This window comes from Sebastes fasciatus, chromosome 15 (genome assembly GCF_043250625.1).
Source record: "Sebastes fasciatus isolate fSebFas1 chromosome 15, fSebFas1.pri, whole genome shotgun sequence".
Lineage (NCBI taxonomy): Eukaryota > Metazoa > Chordata > Actinopteri > Perciformes > Sebastidae > Sebastes > Sebastes fasciatus.
The window spans coordinates 27,040,194-27,059,577 of record NC_133809.1 but is presented as its reverse complement, the minus strand read 5'-3'; the positions used below and the strand labels follow the sequence as shown (position 1 = coordinate 27,059,577).

The 19,384-nt window shown below is 41.2% G+C and overlaps 31 non-coding genes across 31 annotated transcripts; all 31 read left to right on the top strand.

Annotated features, from left to right (window-relative positions):
• Positions 1-2,706: 2,706 nt before the first annotated feature.
• trnai-aau (transfer RNA isoleucine (anticodon AAU)) lies at positions 2,707-2,780 on the top strand. The gene has a single exon. It is a non-coding gene; the product is annotated as a tRNA-Ile (tRNA).
• Positions 2,781-3,441: 661 nt separating this feature from the next.
• On the top strand, positions 3,442-3,515 carry trnai-aau (transfer RNA isoleucine (anticodon AAU)). Its single transcript has one exon. It is a non-coding gene; the product is annotated as a tRNA-Ile (tRNA).
• Positions 3,516-3,801: 286 nt separating this feature from the next.
• Positions 3,802-3,874, top strand: trnar-ucg (transfer RNA arginine (anticodon UCG)). The gene has a single exon. It is a non-coding gene; the product is annotated as a tRNA-Arg (tRNA).
• Positions 3,875-4,193: 319 nt separating this feature from the next.
• trnai-aau (transfer RNA isoleucine (anticodon AAU)) lies at positions 4,194-4,267 on the top strand. Its single transcript has one exon. It is a non-coding gene; the product is annotated as a tRNA-Ile (tRNA).
• Positions 4,268-5,957: 1,690 nt separating this feature from the next.
• trnai-aau (transfer RNA isoleucine (anticodon AAU)) lies at positions 5,958-6,031 on the top strand. Its single transcript has one exon. It is a non-coding gene; the product is annotated as a tRNA-Ile (tRNA).
• Positions 6,032-6,717: 686 nt separating this feature from the next.
• On the top strand, positions 6,718-6,791 carry trnai-aau (transfer RNA isoleucine (anticodon AAU)). The gene has a single exon. It is a non-coding gene; the product is annotated as a tRNA-Ile (tRNA).
• Positions 6,792-7,477: 686 nt separating this feature from the next.
• On the top strand, positions 7,478-7,551 carry trnai-aau (transfer RNA isoleucine (anticodon AAU)). Its single transcript has one exon. It is a non-coding gene; the product is annotated as a tRNA-Ile (tRNA).
• Positions 7,552-8,225: 674 nt separating this feature from the next.
• Positions 8,226-8,299, top strand: trnai-aau (transfer RNA isoleucine (anticodon AAU)). Its single transcript has one exon. It is a non-coding gene; the product is annotated as a tRNA-Ile (tRNA).
• Positions 8,300-8,579: 280 nt separating this feature from the next.
• On the top strand, positions 8,580-8,652 carry trnar-ucg (transfer RNA arginine (anticodon UCG)). Its single transcript has one exon. It is a non-coding gene; the product is annotated as a tRNA-Arg (tRNA).
• Positions 8,653-8,993: 341 nt separating this feature from the next.
• trnai-aau (transfer RNA isoleucine (anticodon AAU)) lies at positions 8,994-9,067 on the top strand. The gene has a single exon. It is a non-coding gene; the product is annotated as a tRNA-Ile (tRNA).
• Positions 9,068-9,753: 686 nt separating this feature from the next.
• Positions 9,754-9,827, top strand: trnai-aau (transfer RNA isoleucine (anticodon AAU)). The gene has a single exon. It is a non-coding gene; the product is annotated as a tRNA-Ile (tRNA).
• A 687-nt stretch (positions 9,828-10,514) lies between these two features.
• trnai-aau (transfer RNA isoleucine (anticodon AAU)) lies at positions 10,515-10,588 on the top strand. The gene has a single exon. It is a non-coding gene; the product is annotated as a tRNA-Ile (tRNA).
• A 687-nt stretch (positions 10,589-11,275) lies between these two features.
• Positions 11,276-11,349, top strand: trnai-aau (transfer RNA isoleucine (anticodon AAU)). The gene has a single exon. It is a non-coding gene; the product is annotated as a tRNA-Ile (tRNA).
• Positions 11,350-12,023: 674 nt separating this feature from the next.
• Positions 12,024-12,097, top strand: trnai-aau (transfer RNA isoleucine (anticodon AAU)). The gene has a single exon. It is a non-coding gene; the product is annotated as a tRNA-Ile (tRNA).
• A 280-nt stretch (positions 12,098-12,377) lies between these two features.
• Positions 12,378-12,450, top strand: trnar-ucg (transfer RNA arginine (anticodon UCG)). Its single transcript has one exon. It is a non-coding gene; the product is annotated as a tRNA-Arg (tRNA).
• Positions 12,451-12,791: 341 nt separating this feature from the next.
• Positions 12,792-12,865, top strand: trnai-aau (transfer RNA isoleucine (anticodon AAU)). Its single transcript has one exon. It is a non-coding gene; the product is annotated as a tRNA-Ile (tRNA).
• Positions 12,866-13,145: 280 nt separating this feature from the next.
• Positions 13,146-13,218, top strand: trnar-ucg (transfer RNA arginine (anticodon UCG)). The gene has a single exon. It is a non-coding gene; the product is annotated as a tRNA-Arg (tRNA).
• A 341-nt stretch (positions 13,219-13,559) lies between these two features.
• trnai-aau (transfer RNA isoleucine (anticodon AAU)) lies at positions 13,560-13,633 on the top strand. Its single transcript has one exon. It is a non-coding gene; the product is annotated as a tRNA-Ile (tRNA).
• Positions 13,634-13,913: 280 nt separating this feature from the next.
• Positions 13,914-13,986, top strand: trnar-ucg (transfer RNA arginine (anticodon UCG)). Its single transcript has one exon. It is a non-coding gene; the product is annotated as a tRNA-Arg (tRNA).
• Positions 13,987-14,327: 341 nt separating this feature from the next.
• Positions 14,328-14,401, top strand: trnai-aau (transfer RNA isoleucine (anticodon AAU)). Its single transcript has one exon. It is a non-coding gene; the product is annotated as a tRNA-Ile (tRNA).
• Positions 14,402-14,681: 280 nt separating this feature from the next.
• trnar-ucg (transfer RNA arginine (anticodon UCG)) lies at positions 14,682-14,754 on the top strand. The gene has a single exon. It is a non-coding gene; the product is annotated as a tRNA-Arg (tRNA).
• Positions 14,755-15,095: 341 nt separating this feature from the next.
• Positions 15,096-15,169, top strand: trnai-aau (transfer RNA isoleucine (anticodon AAU)). The gene has a single exon. It is a non-coding gene; the product is annotated as a tRNA-Ile (tRNA).
• Positions 15,170-15,855: 686 nt separating this feature from the next.
• On the top strand, positions 15,856-15,929 carry trnai-aau (transfer RNA isoleucine (anticodon AAU)). Its single transcript has one exon. It is a non-coding gene; the product is annotated as a tRNA-Ile (tRNA).
• Positions 15,930-16,616: 687 nt separating this feature from the next.
• Positions 16,617-16,690, top strand: trnai-aau (transfer RNA isoleucine (anticodon AAU)). The gene has a single exon. It is a non-coding gene; the product is annotated as a tRNA-Ile (tRNA).
• Positions 16,691-16,970: 280 nt separating this feature from the next.
• On the top strand, positions 16,971-17,043 carry trnar-ucg (transfer RNA arginine (anticodon UCG)). Its single transcript has one exon. It is a non-coding gene; the product is annotated as a tRNA-Arg (tRNA).
• A 341-nt stretch (positions 17,044-17,384) lies between these two features.
• On the top strand, positions 17,385-17,458 carry trnai-aau (transfer RNA isoleucine (anticodon AAU)). The gene has a single exon. It is a non-coding gene; the product is annotated as a tRNA-Ile (tRNA).
• Positions 17,459-17,738: 280 nt separating this feature from the next.
• Positions 17,739-17,811, top strand: trnar-ucg (transfer RNA arginine (anticodon UCG)). Its single transcript has one exon. It is a non-coding gene; the product is annotated as a tRNA-Arg (tRNA).
• A 341-nt stretch (positions 17,812-18,152) lies between these two features.
• On the top strand, positions 18,153-18,226 carry trnai-aau (transfer RNA isoleucine (anticodon AAU)). The gene has a single exon. It is a non-coding gene; the product is annotated as a tRNA-Ile (tRNA).
• A 280-nt stretch (positions 18,227-18,506) lies between these two features.
• Positions 18,507-18,579, top strand: trnar-ucg (transfer RNA arginine (anticodon UCG)). The gene has a single exon. It is a non-coding gene; the product is annotated as a tRNA-Arg (tRNA).
• A 341-nt stretch (positions 18,580-18,920) lies between these two features.
• On the top strand, positions 18,921-18,994 carry trnai-aau (transfer RNA isoleucine (anticodon AAU)). Its single transcript has one exon. It is a non-coding gene; the product is annotated as a tRNA-Ile (tRNA).
• Positions 18,995-19,274: 280 nt separating this feature from the next.
• trnar-ucg (transfer RNA arginine (anticodon UCG)) lies at positions 19,275-19,347 on the top strand. The gene has a single exon. It is a non-coding gene; the product is annotated as a tRNA-Arg (tRNA).
• The last annotated feature ends 37 nt before the right edge of the window (positions 19,348-19,384 follow it).

The window sequence follows — 19,384 nt, the reverse complement described above, 5'->3', positions numbered from 1 at the left end:
AGCGGCTGCAGCGTTCTCCCCATTAGTCACTTAGACACAAAAACATGGGAAACTAGGGTCCAGGGTGAAAAATAGATTGAATAAAGTTATCATTTAAGACTGAAGAGTTGCAAGGACAGATTTTTAAGTGCAGAACATGTTTTGAAAGTGAGCAAGGCCAGAACTGTGAGCTTGATAGATGTTTGGAAGTATTATCCTGTAAGACTCCTTAAAAATAAACTTCCCAACACTGTCTACCGACTTTTAAAGTAGTCTACTTTTAGGCTTTAAATGTAAAAAAGTTATGACACCTGCAGTGATATGGACATGTCACTTGTTAATCAAACAATGTTGCCAAGCATCCAAATATAATCATGATCTAAAGACACAATCTGCTTATCCAAACTGGAGGAAACACAACAAACTGAGAACTTGTTTTACACTTACCAGTCTGTTAAACTTATACTTTAAATGTCAAATTAGTAGTGTCCCTGCTCCCAGTCCCAGTAATTTTGACCTGAATAGATTAGCATTTTAACCCTCACATTTTTGTTTGTTCACTCAATCACTTACTTGCCCAGTTGCTCCCTCAAACACTCGCTTGTTCACTTGCTCAGACACTAGGTTCCATTTCCCAGTTTGTACATTCTCGATTCCTTTCCTCGCCTCCTCTCCTCGCGTCTCAGTCCCTCCCACCTAAGATGCGAGCGGAGGAGGCGATAAGGGATGCGAGGAGAGAGGAAACAAGGAAATATGTTTTCAGCGAAAATGAGGCGTCTTTTCAGCATCAGCTGAAGCGAGAAGAAGAGATACTGCAGGTCCTATTGCTGCCTGAACACTTTATCATCAACATGGTGCGTTTGTTGTTCAGTCCTACAATTAACACATAATTTAACTAGATGGTCAGGAGACAACTGAAATATGAAACATTTAATCTGTGATCTGTCTTCACTTTGGTTTACAGGTATAAGATCAGTCCGATCGGCTGTAGCTTCCAATCAATAACTGATACCAAATAAGGAGGCGTGTTGGATCAGTAGAAGGTTTCCGCAAAGAATACACAGGTGTATCCTCACTTATAGCTCCTCCGGCAAGCCTCCTCACTCCTCGAGATGCATTTTAGGAATTGGGATTTTCTTCAAGATGGAGCGCTGACATCGTTTTCTGAAGCACAAGACAAGGAGGCACAAAATCTGGAAATGAGAAACAGCTCCTGTCTACCTTTTTCACTCATGTTTACTTGGTCGATCATATATTTCTATACTTTGACAGACTGCCATACTGACCTAGATACTAATTGAATTAATAACCAAAGCGCTGGCTGCATGTTTCCTGATATCGATTTTCCCTAGCTGATTATTATTAGTATTTCTAAAGCAGCATGTGCACAGCTCCACAGCACACCTGCACGTACACAAAGACACACTCAAACAAGCCTCAACTCGTATATTATTAGCTGTCACAACAACGGTTTGCTGTTCTTTTGACCTTACAACCCGATCACAGTAGGTGACACGATGACTCACAGACACAGAGTCAGAGGCACCACACATTGGTTCACAACTCCCCAGCTTGCGTCAGCACGATGCTCTATTAACTATTATATAAAAGGAAGGAATGAATAACAAAAGGGGATTTCACAGAGTGTTATCCCTTCACTTCACCACATCCGAATCTTAACTATCTGAAGCAAATAAGCTGTTTTGACCTTTAAAACAAGGGAGGAATACCCTGCCTACAAAAAAAAGAGGAATTATCACTTGGCATATAGAAGGTACAGGGTTGCTCAGACTTTAGTGTATATACCAGTGGGTGCAAATAATGGAGAGATCTGAGGGATTAATTTATAAAAGAAAAATGCAACCACAAAACTAAAAGGCTAAACTACTCTCACAATGCAACCTTCGATACATCCCACAAAAATCAAACACACTATCTTGTTGTTTTAAGCACCACGATTAAACTATCTCTCCTCGACCAATGCCAAGTTGGTATGTGGTCAAATGTGATTGACCATCCAAAATTGGTCCACTTATGTACAATGTGTCCCAGTTTAAGTTTGGAACAAATGTTGTTTAAAAACAAAATCTTAATCAGGCCAACGCCAAGGTGATGGATTCAATCCCCATACTGGCCATCAATACTATTTAACAGGCATATTTGCTTCCTACTTGAGCACAATGCAAACAAAACTCATTGCCACTAATACTCAAAAAATTAAAAAAGTTTGAGATAACAGAAAGGGTTTTGGTCTGCACAAACAAATATTTTGAGAAAGGTGGGCATTAATTCCACTAACATTCACATGTGAAGTCAGCAGTCTACCATTTAAGCTATCTGTCAGTTCAAATGGTGTGGTGCTGATAATGCCATGGTCATGGGTCAATCCCCGTACTGGCCACCAGCTGTCTTCAGCTTTCCATCCGAAGCTGATCCAGTTGTGTGTTTCTGATAACGCCAAGATCATGGGTTCTATCCCCATACTGGCCAGTAGCAGTAATTTTACAAATCAATGTGTCTTCAGCTGTAGTGTTTTTTGTTCTGATACAACTGGCTTTCGGGATTCCCAAACATTCACATGTGAAGTCAGCTGTCTACCATTTAAGTTATCTCTCCTCCACCAACACTAAGGTCACACCTAATTGACCATCCAAAACTGGTCCAAATATGTACGTTTTGTCCCGGTCTACATTTGGAACGAATTTTGTTTTAGAAGCATAACAAGTAGGCCGGTTAGCTCAGATGGTTAGAGCGTGGTGCTAATAACGCCAAGGTCATGGGTTAGATCCCCATACTGGCCAGCTACAGTAATTTAACAAATTGCTGCAGTGTACGTTTCATGTTCTGATAAAACTTTGAAAAAATAGGAAGTGTGTTGCTCCGCAGAAACAAATGCAGAATGTGGACATTAGTTCTACTAACTCTTAAATGCAAAATGGGCTGTATTTCATTTATAATTATTCCTCTCCATAGAAACTAACTGGGCAGCTATACAGTCTGCCTTTTAGACTAAGGTTAGCACTCTCCTACTTAGCACCAAAACCATGGCCAATTGTAAAGCTCAAATTCTAGGGGCCCATGTGGCCTAATGGACAAGGCGATGGACTTCAAATAAGAAGATTGAGTGTTCGAGGTCCTTCGTGGTTGAAAGCTCTAGCCTCTTTCTGAGAAACATGGTGGAGGCGTGTTTGACAAATGCAATGCAAACTGAACCCTCTACCAAAATGGTGTAAGTTTCAAGATTTAATACACAGCTTGAGATAATTTTGCTCTGCACAAACAAATATCCTTAGGAAGGTGGGAATTATTGCCACAAATTTTCACCATTTAAGCTATCTCTCATCCACAAACGCCAAGTTGGTACATGGTTGCACCTGATTGACCACCTTTAACTGATCCAAGGATGCACGTTTTGTCCCAGTCTACCTTTTGAAGAAATTTTGTTAAAGAGCAACAAAAGTAGGCCGGTTAGCTCAGATGGTTAGAGCATGGTGCTAATAACGCCAAGGTCATGGGTTCGATCGCCATACAGGCCAGCATTAGTATTTTAACAAATTGATGCAGCTGCTGTGTACGTTTCATGTTCTGATACAAAGTTCGAAATAATAGGAAGTATGTTGCTCCGCAGAAATAAATGCAGAATGTGGGCATTAATTCCACTAACTCTTAAACGCAAAATGGGCTGTCTTTCATTTATAGCTATTCCTCTCCACAGAAAGTAACTGGCCAGCTCTACAGTCTACCTTTTAGACTAAGGTTAGCACTCTCCTACATAGCAGCAAAACCATGGCACTGCTGAATTACAAAAGTCTAATTTTATGTGACCACGTGGCCTAATGGACAAGGCGTCTGACTTCGGATCAGAAGATTGAGGGTTCGAGTCCCTTCGTGGTTTAAAGCTACAGCCACTTTCTGAGGAACATGGTGGATGCGTGTTTGCGTCAGTACAATGCAAACTGAGCGCTCTGCCAAAATGGTGTAAATTTCAAGATTTAATACACAGCTTGAGATAATAGAAAGGGGTTTTGCATAAGCAAATATCTTTAGGAAGGTGGGTATTCTTGCCAGTAATATACCAATTAAGCTATCTCTCCTCCACCAACGCCAACCTGGTACCTGGTCACACCTGATTGACCATCTAAAACTGGTCCAAATATGTACGTTTTGTCCCGGTCTACGTTTGGAAGGAATTTTATTTAAAAGCATAACAAGTAGGCCGGTTAGCTCAGATGGTTAGAGCGTGGTGCTAATAACGCCAAGGTCATGGGTTTGATCCCCATACTGGCCACATTCAGTATTTAGTCTTCAGCTGCAGTGTATGTTTCATGTTCTGGTACAAAGTTTGAAATAATAGGAAGTATGTTGCTTCGCAGAATGTGGGCATTAATTCCACTAGCTGTTAAATGCAAAATGGGCTGTCTTTCATCTCTAGTTATTCCTCTCCACAGAAACTAACTGGCCAGCTATACAGTCTGCCTTTTTGAATAAGGTAGAGCACTCTTCTACTTAACAGCAAAACCATGGCACTGCTGAATTGTAAATGTCCATTTTTATGCGACCACGTGGCCTAAGGAACAAGGCGTCTGACTTCGGATCAGAAGATTGAGGGTTCGAGTACCTTCGTGGTTTAAAGCTACAGCTAGTGATGGCGAGATGAAGCCTCATGAAGCTTTGAAGCTGTCCAGCAAATTGGTTCGGAAAAGAGTTCATTGCTCGAGACTTCATGTGCTCACGAAACCACCTGGTGGTCAAAGAGTGTAAAACAGACAAATATGATCTTAACCATGTGATAAAATAAGATATTCCTTTATTAGTCCCGCAGTGGGGAAATCTGCAGTGTACAGCAGCAAAGGGGATAGTGCAAAAAACAAGATGCATAAGCTAACACAGTAAAAAAGAGCTAAACAAAGTGTAACAAAATATGAACCAAGTATAAAAATAGGAGTCTATACTGTATTGACAATAAACAGACTATTAACAAAATTGCACAAGTGGAAAATGATATTGCACAGTGAGAATTAAATGAAAATCCACCTGAAAATATCAGGTTATTGTCAGTTTGTCAGTTTTTGGTGTGTAAGTGTAAGTGCTCTACTGGGATCAGTGCTGGTTGTGGTCTACTGGGAACACAGATCTGTGATATACTGTATTTTGCGCCAGTAAAGGCTGTTGGGAATGACTATAAACAATGAAAAAAAATCTATTACCATGTAATCAATTTATATATATGATATATATATATATCATATTTAATAAAATGTCTATTTAGTAAGTATATTATGAGTATATAAGATAAATGTATAATAAACTGTAATTGTTTTGTGAGTAATTCATCTTATGTGTGCAAACCAATCCTAAGTTAATAATTGTATTGTAGTGTAGTGTAATATAATATAATAATTGCAGGAGGGTTAATATTAGTGTTCTGTGTCACTTCTGGAAAGCGGCATTGGTTTAACCAGTGAAGATCTGAAACACTTCATGAACCAGTGGGCGGTACGGCCGGGCAGCGAGGCTTCGGATGTCATCAATGACGTAATTGGTCTAAAACGATACAAGCCTCGATACGCGCATTGCAGGAAACTTCCTGGATTACTCGACACACGCTCCGAAGCCTCGGCACAGCACGTAACATCACTAGCTACAGCCACTTTCTGGGGAACATGGTGGATGTGTGTTTGCGTCAGTACAATACAAACTGAGCTCTCTGCCAAAATGGTGTAAGTTTCAAGATTTAATACACAGCTTGAGATAATAGAAAGGGGTTTTGCATAAGCAAATATCTTTAGGAAGGTGGGTATTCTTGCCAAACATTTTCACATGTAAAGTCAGCAATTAACCAATTAAGCTATCTCTCCTCCACCAGCGCCAAGCTGGTACCTGGTCACACTTGATTGACCATATAAAACTGGTCCAAATATGTACGTTTTGTCCCGGTCTACGTTTGGAAGGAATTTTGTTTAAAAGCCTAAAAAGTAGGCCGGTTAGCTCAGATGGTTAGAGCGTGGTGCTAATAACGCCAAGGTCATGGGTTCGATCCCCATACTGGCCACATTCAGTATTTAGTCTTCAGCTGCAGTGTATGTTTCATGTTCTGGTACAAAGTTTGAAATAATAGGAAGTATGTTGCTCCGCAGAAAAAAATGCAGAATATGGGCATTAATTCCACTAACTGTTAAATGCAAAATGGGCTGTCTTTCATTTCTAGTTATTCCTCTCCACAGAAACTAACTGGCAGGCTATACAGTCTGCCTTTGTCACTAAGGTTAAAGATCTCCTACTTAGTAGCAAAACCATGGCACTGGTGAATTGTAAATGTCCATTTTTATGCGACCACGTGGCCTAATGGACAAGGCTTCGGATCAGAAGATTGAGGGTTCGAGTCCCTTCGTGGTTGAAAGCTACAGCCACTTTCTGAGGAACGTGGTGGATGCGTGTTTGCGTCAGTACAATGCAAACTGAGCTATCTGCCAAAATGGTGTAAGTTTCAAGATTTAATACACAGCTTGAGATAATAGAAAGGGGTTTTGCATGAGCAAATATCTTTAGGAAGGTGGGTATTCTTGCCAAACATTTTCACATGTAAAGTCAGCAATATACCAATAAAGCTATCTCTCCTCCACCACCGCCAAGCTGGTACCTGGTCACACCTGATTGACCATCTAAAACTGGTCCAAATATGTACGTTTTGTCCCGGTCTACGTTTGGAAGGAATTTTGTTTAAAAGCATAAAAAGTAGGCTGGTTAGCTCAGATAGTTAGAGCGTGGTGCTAATAAAGCCAAGGTCATGGGTTCGATCCCCATACTGGCCACATTCAGTATTTAGTCTTCAGCTGCAGTGTATGTTTCATGTTCTGGTACAAAGTTTGAAATAATAGGAAGTATGTTGCTCCGCAGAAAAAAATGCAGAATATGGGCATTAATTCCACTAACTGTTAAATGCAAAATGGGCTGTCTTTCATTTCTAGTTATTCCTCTCCACAGAAACTAACTGGCAGGCTATACAGTCTGCCTTTGTCACTAAGGTTAAAGATCTCCTACTTAGTAGCAAAACCATGGCACTGGTGAATTGTAAATGTCCATTTTTATGCGACCACGTGGCCTAATGGACAAGGCTTCGGATCAGAAGATTGAGGGTTCGAGTCCCTTCGTGGTTGAAAGCTACAGCCACTTTCTGAGGAACGTGGTGGATGCGTGTTTGCGTCAGTACAATGCAAACTGAGCTATCTGCCAAAATGGTGTAAGTTTCAAGATTTAATACACAGCTTGAGATAATAGAAAGGGGTTTTGCATGAGCAAATATCTTTAGGAAGGTGGGTATTCTTGCCAAACATTTTCACATGTAAAGTCAGCAATATACCAATAAAGCTATCTCTCCTCCACCACCGCCAAGCTGGTACCTGGTCACACCTGATTGACCATCTAAAACTGGTCCAAATATGTACGTTTTGTCCCGGTCTACGTTTGGAAGGAATTTTGTTTAAAAGCATAAAAAGTAGGCTGGTTAGCTCAGATAGTTAGAGCGTGGTGCTAATAAAGCCAAGGTCATGGGTTCGATCCCCATACTGGCCACATTCAGTATTTAGTCTTCAGCTGCAGTGTACGTTTCATGTTCTGGTACAAAGTTTGAAATAATAGGAAGTATGTTGCTTCGCAGAATGTGGGCATTAATTCCACTAACTGTTAAATGCAAAATGGGCTGTCTTTCATTTCTACTTATTCCTCTCCACAGAAACTAACTGGCAGGCTATACAGTCTGCCTTTGTCACTAAGGTTAAAGCTCTCCTACTTAGTAGCAAAACCATGGCACTGGTGAATTGTAAATGTCCATTTTTATGCGACCACGTGGCCTAATGGACAAGGCTTCGGATCAGAAGATTGAGGGTTCGAGTCCCTTCATGGTTGAAAGCTACAGCCACTTTCTGAGGAACGTGGTGGATGCGTGTTGGCGTCAGTACAATGCAAACTGAGCTATCTGCCAAAATGGTGTAAGTTTCAAGATTTAATACACAGCTTGAGATAATAGAAAGGGGTTTTGCATAAGCAAATATCTTTAGGAAGGTGGGTATTCTTGCCAAACATTTTCACATGTAAAGTCAGCAATATACCAATTAAGCTATCTCTCCTCCACCAACGCCAAGCTGGTACCTGGTCACACCTGATTGACCATCTAAAACTAGTCCAAATATGTACGTTTTGTCCCGGTCTACGTTTGGAAGGAATTTTGTTTAAAAGCATAACAAGTAGGCCGGTTAGCTCAGATGGTTAGAGCGTGGTGCTAATAACGCCAAGGTCATGGGTTCGATCCCCATACTGGCCACATTCAGTATGTAGTCTTCAGCTGCAGTGTACGTTTCATGTTCTGGTACAAAGTTTGAAATAATAGGAAGTATGTTGCTTTGCAGAAACAAATGCAGAATGTGGGCATTAATTCCACTAACTGTTAAATGCAAAATGGGCTGTCTTTCATCTCTAGTTATTCCTCTCCACAGAAACTAACTGGCCAGCTATACAGTCTGCCTTTTTGAATAAGGTAGAGCACTCTTCTACTTAACAGCAAAACCATGGCACTGCTGAATTGTAAATGTCCATTTTTATGCGACCAAGTGGCCTAATGGACAAGGCGTCTGACTTCGGATCAGAAGATTGAGGGTTCGAGTCCCTTCGTGGTTTAAAGCTACAGCCACTTTCTGAGGAACATGGTGGATGTGTGTTTGCGTCAGTACAATACAAACTGAGCTCTCTGCCAAAATGGTGTAAGTTTCAAGATTTAATACACAGCTTGAGATAATAAAAAGGGGTTTTGCATAAGCAAATATCTTTAGGAAAGTGGGTATTCTTGCCAAACATTTTCACATGTAAAGTCAGCAATATACCAATTAAGCTATCTCTCCTCCACCAACGCTGACCTGGTACCTGGTCACACCTGATTGACCATCTAAAACTGGTCCAAATATGTACGTTTTGTCCCGGTCTACGTTTGGAAGGAATTTTGTTTAAAAGCATAACAAGTAGGCCGGTTAGCTCAGATGGTTAGAGCGTGGTGCTAATAACGCCAAGGTCATGGGTTCGATCCCCATACTGGCCACATTCAGTATGTAGTCTTCAGCTGCAGTGTACGCTTCATGTTCTGGTACAAAGTTTGAAATAATAGGAAGTATGTTGCTTTGCAGAAACAAATGCAGAATGTGGGCATTAATTCCACTAACTGTTAAATGCAAAATGGGCTGTCTTTCATCTCTAGTTATTCCTCTCCACAGAAACTAACTGGCAGGCTATACAGTCTGCCTTTGTCACTAAGGTTAAAGATCTCCTACTTAGTAGCAAAACAATGGCACTGGTGAATTGTAAATGTCCATTTTTATGCGACCACGTGGCCTAATGGACAAGGCTTCGGATCAGAAGATTGAGGGTCCGAGTCCCTTCGTGGTTGAAAGCTACAACCACTTTCTGAGGAACATGGTGGATGCGTGTTTGCGTCAGTACAATGCAAACTGAGTTATCTGCCAAAATGGTGTAAGTTTCACGATTTAATACACAGCTTGAGATAATAGAAAGGGGTTTTGCATAAGCAAATATCTTTAGGAAGGTGGGTATTCTTGCCAAACATTTTCACATGTAAAGTCAGCAATATACCAATTAAGCTATCTCTCCTCCACCAACGCTGACCTGGTACCTGGTCACACCTGATTGACCATCTAAAACTGGACCAAATATGAACGTTTTGTCCCGGTCTACGTTTGGAAGGAATTTTGTTTAAAAGCCTAAAAAGTAGTCCGGTTAGCTCAGATGGTTAGAGCGTGGTGCTAATAACGCCAAGGTCATGGGTTCCATCCCCATACTGGCCAGCTACAGTAATTTAATAAATTGCTGCAGTGTACTATTCATGTTCTGATACAAAGTTCAAAATATTAGGAAGTATGTTGCTCCGCAGAAAGAAATGCAGAATATGGGCATTAATTCCACTAATTGTTAAATGCAAAATGGGCTGTCTTTCATTTCTAGTTATTCCTCTCCACAGAAACTAACTGGCCAGCTATACAGTCTGCCTTTGTCACTAAGGTTAAAGCTCTCCTACTTAGTAGCAAAACCATGGCACTGGTGAATTGTAAATGTCCATTTTTATGCGACCACGTGGCCTAATGGACAAGGCTTCGGATCAGAAGATTGAGGGTTCGAGTCCCTTCGTGGTTGAAAGCTACAGCCACTTTCTGAGGAACGTGGTGGATGCGTGTTTGCTTCAGTGCAATGCAAACTGAGCTATCTGCCAAAATGGTGTAAGTTTCAAGATTTAATACACAGCTTGAGATAATAGAAAGGGGTTTTGCATGAGCAAATATCTTTAGGAAGGTGGGTATTCTTGCCAAACATTTTCACATGTAAAGTCAGCAATATACCAATTAAGCTATCTCTCCTCCACCAACGCTGACCTGGTACCTGGTCACACCTGATTGACCATCTAAAACTGGACCAAATATGAACGTTTTGTCCCGGTCTACGTTTGGAAGGAATTTTGTTTAAAAGCCTAAAAAGTAGGCCGGTTAGCTCAGATGGTTAGAGCGTGGTGCTAATAACGCCAAGGTCATGGGTTCCATCCCCATACTGGCCAGCTACAGTAATTTAATAAATTGCTGCAGTGTACTATTCATGTTCTGATACAAAGTTCAAAATATTAGGAAGTATGTTGCTCCGCAGAAAGAAATGCAGAATATGGGCATTAATTCCACTAATTGTTAAATGCAAAATGGGCTGTCTTTCATTTCTAGTTATTCCTCTCCACAGAAACTAACTGGCCAGCTATACAGTCTGCCTTTGTCACTAAGGTTAAAGCTCTCCTACTTAGTAGCAAAACCATGGCACTGGTGAATTGTAAATGTCCATTTTTATGCGACCACGTGGCCTAATGGACAAGGCTTCGGATCAGAAGATTGAGGGTTCGAGTCCCTTCGTGGTTGAAAGTTACAGCCACTTTCTGAGGAACGTGGTGGATGCGTGTTTGCGTCAGTACAATGCAAACTGAGCTATCTGCCAAAATGGTGTAAGTTTCAAGATTTAATACACAGCTTGAGATAATAGAAAGGGGTTTTGCATGAGCAAATATCTTTAGGAAGGTGGGTATTCTTGCCAAACATTTTCACATGTAAAGTCAGCAATATACCAATAAAGCTATCTCTCCTCCACCACCGCCAAGCTGGTACCTGGTCACACCTGATTGACCATCTAAAACTGGTCCAAATATGTACGTTTTGTCCCGGTCTACGTTTGGAAGGAATTTTGTTTAAAAGCATAAAAAGTAGGCTGGTTAGCTCAGATAGTTAGAGCGTGGTGCTAATAAAGCCAAGGTCATGGGTTCGATCCCCATACTGGCCACATTCAGTATTTAGTCTTCAGCTGCAGTGTACGTTTCATGTTCTGGTACAAAGTTTGAAATAATAGGAAGTATGTTGCTTCGCAGAATGTGGGCATTAATTCCACTAACTGTTAAATGCAAAATGGGCTGTCTTTCATTTCTACTTATTCCTCTCCACAGAAACTAACTGGCAGGCTATACAGTCTGCCTTTGTCACTAAGGTTAAAGCTCTCCTACTTAGTAGCAAAACCATGGCACTGGTGAATTGTAAATGTCCATTTTTATGCGACCACGTGGCCTAATGGACAAGGCTTCGGATCAGAAGATTGAGGGTTCGAGTCCCTTCATGGTTGAAAGCTACAGCCACTTTCTGAGGAACGTGGTGGATGCGTGTTGGCGTCAGTACAATGCAAACTGAGCTATCTGCCAAAATGGTGTAAGTTTCAAGATTTAATACACAGCTTGAGATAATAGAAAGGGGTTTTGCATAAGCAAATATCTTTAGGAAGGTGGGTATTCTTGCCAAACATTTTCACATGTAAAGTCAGCAATATACCAATTAAGCTATCTCTCCTCCACCAACGCTGACCTGGTACCTGGTCACACCTGATTGACCATCTAAAACTGGTCCAAATATGTACGTTTTGTCCCGGTCTACGTTTGGAAGGAATTTTGTTTAAAAGCATAACAAGTAGGCCGGTTAGCTCAGATGGTTAGAGCGTGGTGCTAATAACGCCAAGGTCATGGGTTCGATCCCCATACTGGCCACATTCAGTATGTAGTCTTCAGCTGCAGTGTACGTTTCATGTTCTGGTACAAAGTTTGAAATAATAGGAAGTATGTTGCTTTGCAGAAACAAATGCAGAATGTGGGCATTAATTCCACTAACTGTTAAATGCAAAATGGGCTGTCTTTCATCTCTAGTTATTCCTCTCCACAGAAACTAACTGGCCAGCTATACAGTCTGCCTTTTTGAATAAGGTAGAGCACTCTTCTACTTAACAGCAAAACCATGGCACTGCTGAATTGTAAATGTCCATTTTTATGCGACCACGTGGCCTAATGGACAAGGCGTCTGACTTCGAATCAGAAGATTGAGGGTTCGAGTCCCTTAGTGGTTGAAAGCTACAACCACTTTCTGAGGAACATGGTGGATGCGTGTTTGCGTCAGTACAATGCAAACTGAGTTATCTGCCAAAATGGTGTAAGTTTCAAGATTTAATACACAGCTTGAGATAATAGAAAGGGGTTTTGCATAAGCAAATATCTTTAGGAAGGTGGGTATTCTTGCCAAACATTTTCACATGTAAAGTCAGCAATATACCAATTAAGCTATCTCTCCTCCACCAACGCCAAGCTGGTACCTGGTCACACCCGATTGACCATCTAAAACTGGTCCAAATATGTACGTTTTGTCCCGGTCTACGTTTGGAAGGAATTTTGTTTAAATGCCTAAAAAGTAGGCCGGTTAGCTCAGATGGTTAGAGCGTGGTGCTAATAACGCCAAGGTCATGGGTTCGATCCCCATACTGGCCAGCTACAGTAATTTAATAAATTGCTGCAGTGTACTATTCATGTTCTGATGCAAAGTTCAAAATATTAGGAAGTATGTTGCTCTGCAGAAAGAAATGCAGAATATGGGCATTAATTCCACTAACTGTTAAATGCAAAATGGGCTGTCTTTCATTTCTAGTTATTCCTCTCCACAGAAACTAACTGGCAGGCTATACAGTCTGCCTTTGTCACTAAAGTTAAAGCTCTCCTACTTAGTAGCAAAACCATGGCACTGGTGAATTGTAAATGTCCATTTTTATGCGACCACGTGGCCTAATGGACAAGGCGTCTGACTTCGAATCAGAAGATTGAGGGTTCGAGTCCCTTCGTGGTTGAAAGCTACAACCACTTTCTGAGGAACATGGTGGATGCGTGTTTGCGCCAGTACAATGCAAACTGAGTTATCTGCCAAAATGGTGTAAGTTTCAAGATTTAATAGACAGCTTGAGATAATAGAAAGGGGTTTTGCATAAGCAAATATCTTTAGGAAGGTGGGTATTCTTGCCAAACATTTTCACATGTAAAGTCAGCAATATACCAATTAAGCTATCTCTCCTCCACCAACGCTGACCTGGTACCTGGTCACACCTGATTGACCATCTAAAACTGGTCCAAATATGTACGTTTTGTCCCGGTCTACGTTTGGAAGGAATTTTGTTTAAAAGCATAACAAGTAGGCCGGTTAGCTCAGATGGTTAGAGCGTGGTGCTAATAACGCCAAGGTCATGGGTTCGATCCCCATACTGGCCACATTCAGTATGTAGTCTTCAGCTGCAGTGTACGTTTCATGTTCTGGTACAAAGTTTGAAATAATAGGAAGTATGTTGCTTTGCAGAAACAAATGCAGAATGTGGGCATTAATTCCACTAACTGTTAAATGCAAAATGGGCTGTCTTTCATCTCTAGTTATTCCTCTCCACAGAAACTAACTGGCCAGCTATACAGTCTGCCTTTTTGAATAAGGTAGAGCACTCTTCTACTTAACAGCAAAACCATGGCACTGCTGAATTGTAAATGTCCATTTTTATGCGACCACGTGGCCTAATGGACAAGGCGTCTGACTTCGAATCAGAAGATTGAGGGTTCGAGTCCCTTAGTGGTTGAAAGCTACAACCACTTTCTGAGGAACATGGTGGATGCGTGTTTGCGTCAGTACAATGCAAACTGAGTTATCTGCCAAAATGGTGTAAGTTTCAAGATTTAATACACAGCTTGAGATAATAGAAAGGGGTTTTGCATAAGCAAATATCTTTAGGAAGGTGGGTATTCTTGCCAAACATTTTCACATGTAAAGTCAGCAATATACCAATTAAGCTATCTCTCCTCCACCAACGCCAAGCTGGTACCTGGTCACACCCGATTGACCATCTAAAACTGGTCCAAATATGTACGTTTTGTCCCGGTCTACGTTTGGAAGGAATTTTGTTTAAATGCCTAAAAAGTAGGCCGGTTAGCTCAGATGGTTAGAGCGTGGTGCTAATAACGCCAAGGTCATGGGTTCGATCCCCATACTGGCCAGCTACAGTAATTTAATAAATTGCTGCAGTGTACTATTCATGTTCTGATGCAAAGTTCAAAATATTAGGAAGTATGTTGCTCTGCAGAAAGAAATGCAGAATATGGGCATTAATTCCACTAACTGTTAAATGCAAAATGGGCTGTCTTTCATTTCTAGTTATTCCTCTCCACAGAAACTAACTGGCAGGCTATACAGTCTGCCTTTGTCACTAAGGTTAAAGCTCTCCTACTTAGTAGCAAAACCATGGCACTGGTGAATTGTAAATGTCCATTTTTATGCGACCACGTGGCCTAATGGACAAGGCGTCTGACTTCGAATCAGAAGATTGAGGGTTCGAGTCCCTTCGTGGTTGAAAGCTACAACCACTTTCTGAGGAACATGGTGGATGCGTGTTTGCGCCAGTACAATGCAAACTGAGTTATCTGCCAAAATGGTGTAAGTTTCAAGATTTAATAGACAGCTTGAGATAATAGAAAGGGGTTTTGCATAAGCAAATATCTTTAGGAAGGTGGGTATTCTTGCCAAACATTTTCACATGTAAAGTCAGCAATATACCAATTAAGCTATCTCTCCTCCACCAACGCTGACCTGGTACCTGGTCACACCTGATTGACCATCTAAAACTGGTCCAAATATGTACGTTTTGTCCCGGTCTACGTTTGGAAGGAATTTTGTTTAAAAGCATAACAAGTAGGCCGGTTAGCTCAGATGGTTAGAGCGTGGTGCTAATAACGCCAAGGTCATGGGTTCGATCCCCATACTGGCCACATTCAGTATGTAGTCTTCAGCTGCAGTGTACGCTTCATGTTCTGGTACAAAGTTTGAAATAATAGGAAGTATGTTGCTTTGCAGAAACAAATGCAGAATGTGGGCATTAATTCCACTAACTGTTAAATGCAAAATGGGCTGTCTTTCATCTCTAGTTATTCCTCTCCACAGAAACTAACTGGCAGGCTATACAGTCTGCCTTTGTCACTAAGGTTAAAGATCTCCTACTTAGTAGCAAAACAATGGCACTGGTGAATTGTAAATGTCCATTTTTATGCGACCACGTGGCCTAATGGACAAGGCTTCGGATCAGAAGATTGAGGGTCCGAGTCCCTTCGTGGTTGAAAGCTACAACCACTTTCTGAGGAACATGGTGGATGCGTGTTTGCGTCAGTACAATGCAAACTGAGTTATCTGCCAAAATGGTGTAAGTTTCAAGATTTAATACACAGCTTGAGATAATAGAAAGGGGTTTTGCATAAGCAAATATCTTTAGGAAGGTGGGTATTCTTGCCAAACATTTTCACATGTAAAGTCAGCAATATACCAATTAAGCTATCTCTCCTCCACCAACGCTGACCTGGTACCTGGTCACACCTGATTGACCATCTAAAACTGGACCAAATATGAACGTTTTGTCCCGGTCTACGTTTGGAAGGAATTTTGTTTAAAAGCCTAAAAAGTAGTCCGGTTAGCTCAGATGGTTAGAGCGTGGTGCTAATAACGCCAAGGTCATGGGTTCCATCCCCATACTGGCCAGCTACAGTAATTTAATAAATTGCTGCAGTGTACTATTCATGTTCTGATACAAAGTTCAAAATATTAGGAAGTATGTTGCTCCGCAGAAAGAAATGCAGAATATGGGCATTAATTCCACTAATTGTTAAATGCAAAATGGGCTGTCTTTCATTTCTAGTTATTCCTCTCCACAGAAACTAACTGGCCAGCTATACAGTCTGCCTTTGTCACTAAGGTTAAAGCTCTCCTACTTAGTAGCAAAACCATGGCACTGGTGAATTGTAAATGTCCATTTTTATGCGACCACGTGGCCTAATGGACAAGGCTTCGGATCAGAAGATTGAGGGTTCGAGTCCCTTCGTGGTTGAAAGCTACAGCCACTTTCTGAGGAACGTGGTGGATGCGTGTTTGCTTCAGTGCAATGCAAACTGAGCTATCTGCCAAAATGGTGTAAGTTTCAAGATTTAATACACAGCTTGAGATAATAGAAAGGGGTTTTGCATGAGCAAATATCTTTAGGAAGGTGGGTATTCTTGCCAAACATTTTCACATGTAAAGTCAGCAATATACCAATTAAGCTATCTCTCCTCCACCAACGCTGACCTGGTACCTGGTCACACCTGATTGACCATCTAAAACTGGACCAAATATGAACGTTTTGTCCCGGTCTACGTTTGGAAGGAATTTTGTTTAAAAGCCTAAAAAGTAGGCCGGTTAGCTCAGATGGTTAGAGCGTGGTGCTAATAACGCCAAGGTCATGGGTTCCATCCCCATACTGGCCAGCTACAGTAATTTAATAAATTGCTGCAGTGTACTATTCATGTTCTGATACAAAGTTCAAAATATTAGGAAGTATGTTGCTCCGCAGAAAGAAATGCAGAATATGGGCATTAATTCCACTAATTGTTAAATGCAAAATGGGCTGTCTTTCATTTCTAGTTATTCCTCTCCACAGAAACTAACTGGCCAGCTATACAGTCTGCCTTTGTCACTAAGGTTAAAGCTCTCCTACTTAGTAGCAAAACCATGGCACTGGTGAATTGTAAATGTCCATTTTTATGCGACCACGTGGCCTAATGGACAAGGCGTCTGACTTCGAATCAGAAGATTGAGGGTTCGAGTCCCTTAGTGGTTGAAAGCTACAACCACTTTCTGAGGAACATGGTGGATGCGTGTTTGCGTCAGTACAATGCAAACTGAGTTATCTGCCAAAATGGTGTAAGTTTCAAGATTTAATACACAGCTTGAGATAATAGAAAGGGGTTTTGCATAAGCAAATATCTTTAGGAAGGTGGGTATTCTTGCCAAACATTTTCACATGTAAAGTCAGCAATATACCAATTAAGCTATCTCTCCTCCACCAACGCCAAGCTGGTACCTGGTCACACCCGATTGACCATCTAAAACTGGTCCAAATATGTACGTTTTGTCCCGGTCTACGTTTGGAAGGAATTTTGTTTAAATGCCTAAAAAGTAGGCCGGTTAGCTCAGATGGTTAGAGCGTGGTGCTAATAACGCCAAGGTCATGGGTTCGATCCCCATACTGGCCAGCTACAGTAATTTAATAAATTGCTGCAGTGTACTATTCATGTTCTGATGCAAAGTTCAAAATATTAGGAAGTATGTTGCTCTGCAGAAAGAAATGCAGAATATGGGCATTAATTCCACTAACTGTTAAATGCAAAATGGGCTGTCTTTCATTTCTAGTTATTCCTCTCCACAGAAACTAACTGGCAGGCTATACAGTCTGCCTTTGTCACTAAGGTTAAAGCTCTCCTACTTAGTAGCAAAACCATGGCACTGGTGAATTGTAAATGTCCATTTTTATGCGACCACGTGGCCTAATGGACAAGGCGTCTGACTTCGAATCAGAAGATTGAGGGTTCGAGTCCCTTCGTGGTTGAAAGCTACAACCACTTTCTGAGGAACATGGTGGATGCGTGTTTGCGTCAGTACAATGCAAACTGAGTTATCTGCCAAAATGGTGTAAGTTTCAAGATTTAATACACAGCTTGAGATAATAGAAAGGGGTTTTGCATAAGCAAATATCTTTAGGAAGGTGGGTATTCTTGCCAAACATTTTCACATGTAAAGTCAGCAATATACCAATTAAGCTATCTCTCCTCCACCAACGCCAAGCTGGTACCTGGTCACACCCGATTGACCATCTAAAACTGGTCCAAATATGTACGTTTTGTCCCGGTCTACGTTTGGAAGGAATTTTGTTTCAATGCCTAAAAAGTAGGCCGGTTAGCTCAGATGGTTAGAGCGTGGTGCTAATAACGCCAAGGTCATGGGTTCGATCCCCATACTGGCCAGCTACAGTAATTTAATAAATTGCTGCAGTGTACTATTCATGTTCTGATGCAAAGTTCAAAATATTAGGAAGTATGTTGCTCTGCAGAAAGAAATGCAGAATATGGGCATTAATTCCACTAACTGTTAAATGCAAAATGGGCTGTCTTTCATTTCTAGTTATTCCTCTCCACAGAAACTAACTGGCAGGCTATACAGTCTGCCTTTGTCACTAAGGTTAAAGCTCTCCTACTTAGTAGCAAAACCATGGCACTGGTGAATTGTAAATGTCCATTTTTATGCGACCACGTGGCCTAATGGACAAGGCGTCTGACTTCGAATCAGAAGATTGAGGGTTCGAGTCCCTTCGTGGTTGAAAGCTACAACCACTTTCTGAGGAACATGGTGGATGCGTGTTTGCGCCAGTACAATGCAAACTGAGTTATCTGCCAAAATGGTGTAAGTTTCAAGATTTAATACACAGCTTGAGATAATAGAAAGGGGTTTTGCATAAGCAAATATCTTTAGGAAGGTGGGTATTCTTGCCAAACATTTTCACATGTAAAGTCAGCAATATACCAATTAAGCTATCTCTCCTCCACCAACGCCAAGCTGGTACCTGGTCACACCCGATTGACCATCTAAAACTGGTCCAAATATGTACGTTTTGTCCCGGTCTACGTTTGGAAGGAATTTTGTTTAAAAGCCTAAAAAGTAGGCCGGTTAGCTCAGATGGTTAGAGCGTGGTGCTAATAACGCCAAGGTCATGGGTTCGATCCCCATACTGGCCAGCTACAGTAATTTAATAAATTGCTGCAGTGTACTATTCATGTTCTGATGCAAAGTTCAAAATATTAGGAAGTATGTTGCTCTGCAGAAAGAAATGCAGAATATGGGCATTAATTCCACTAACTGTTAAATGCAAAATGGGCTGTCTTTCATTTCTAGTTATTCCTCTCCACAGAAACTAACTGGCAGGCTATACAGTCTGCCTTTGTCACTAAGGTTAAAGCTCTCCTACTTAGTAGCAAAACCATGGCACTGGTGAATTGTAAATGTCCATTTTTATGCGACCACGTGGCCTAATGGACAAGGCGTCTGACTTCGAATCAGAAGATTGAGGGTTCGAGTCCCTTCGTGGTTGAAAGCTACAACCACTTTCTGAGGAACATGGTGGATGC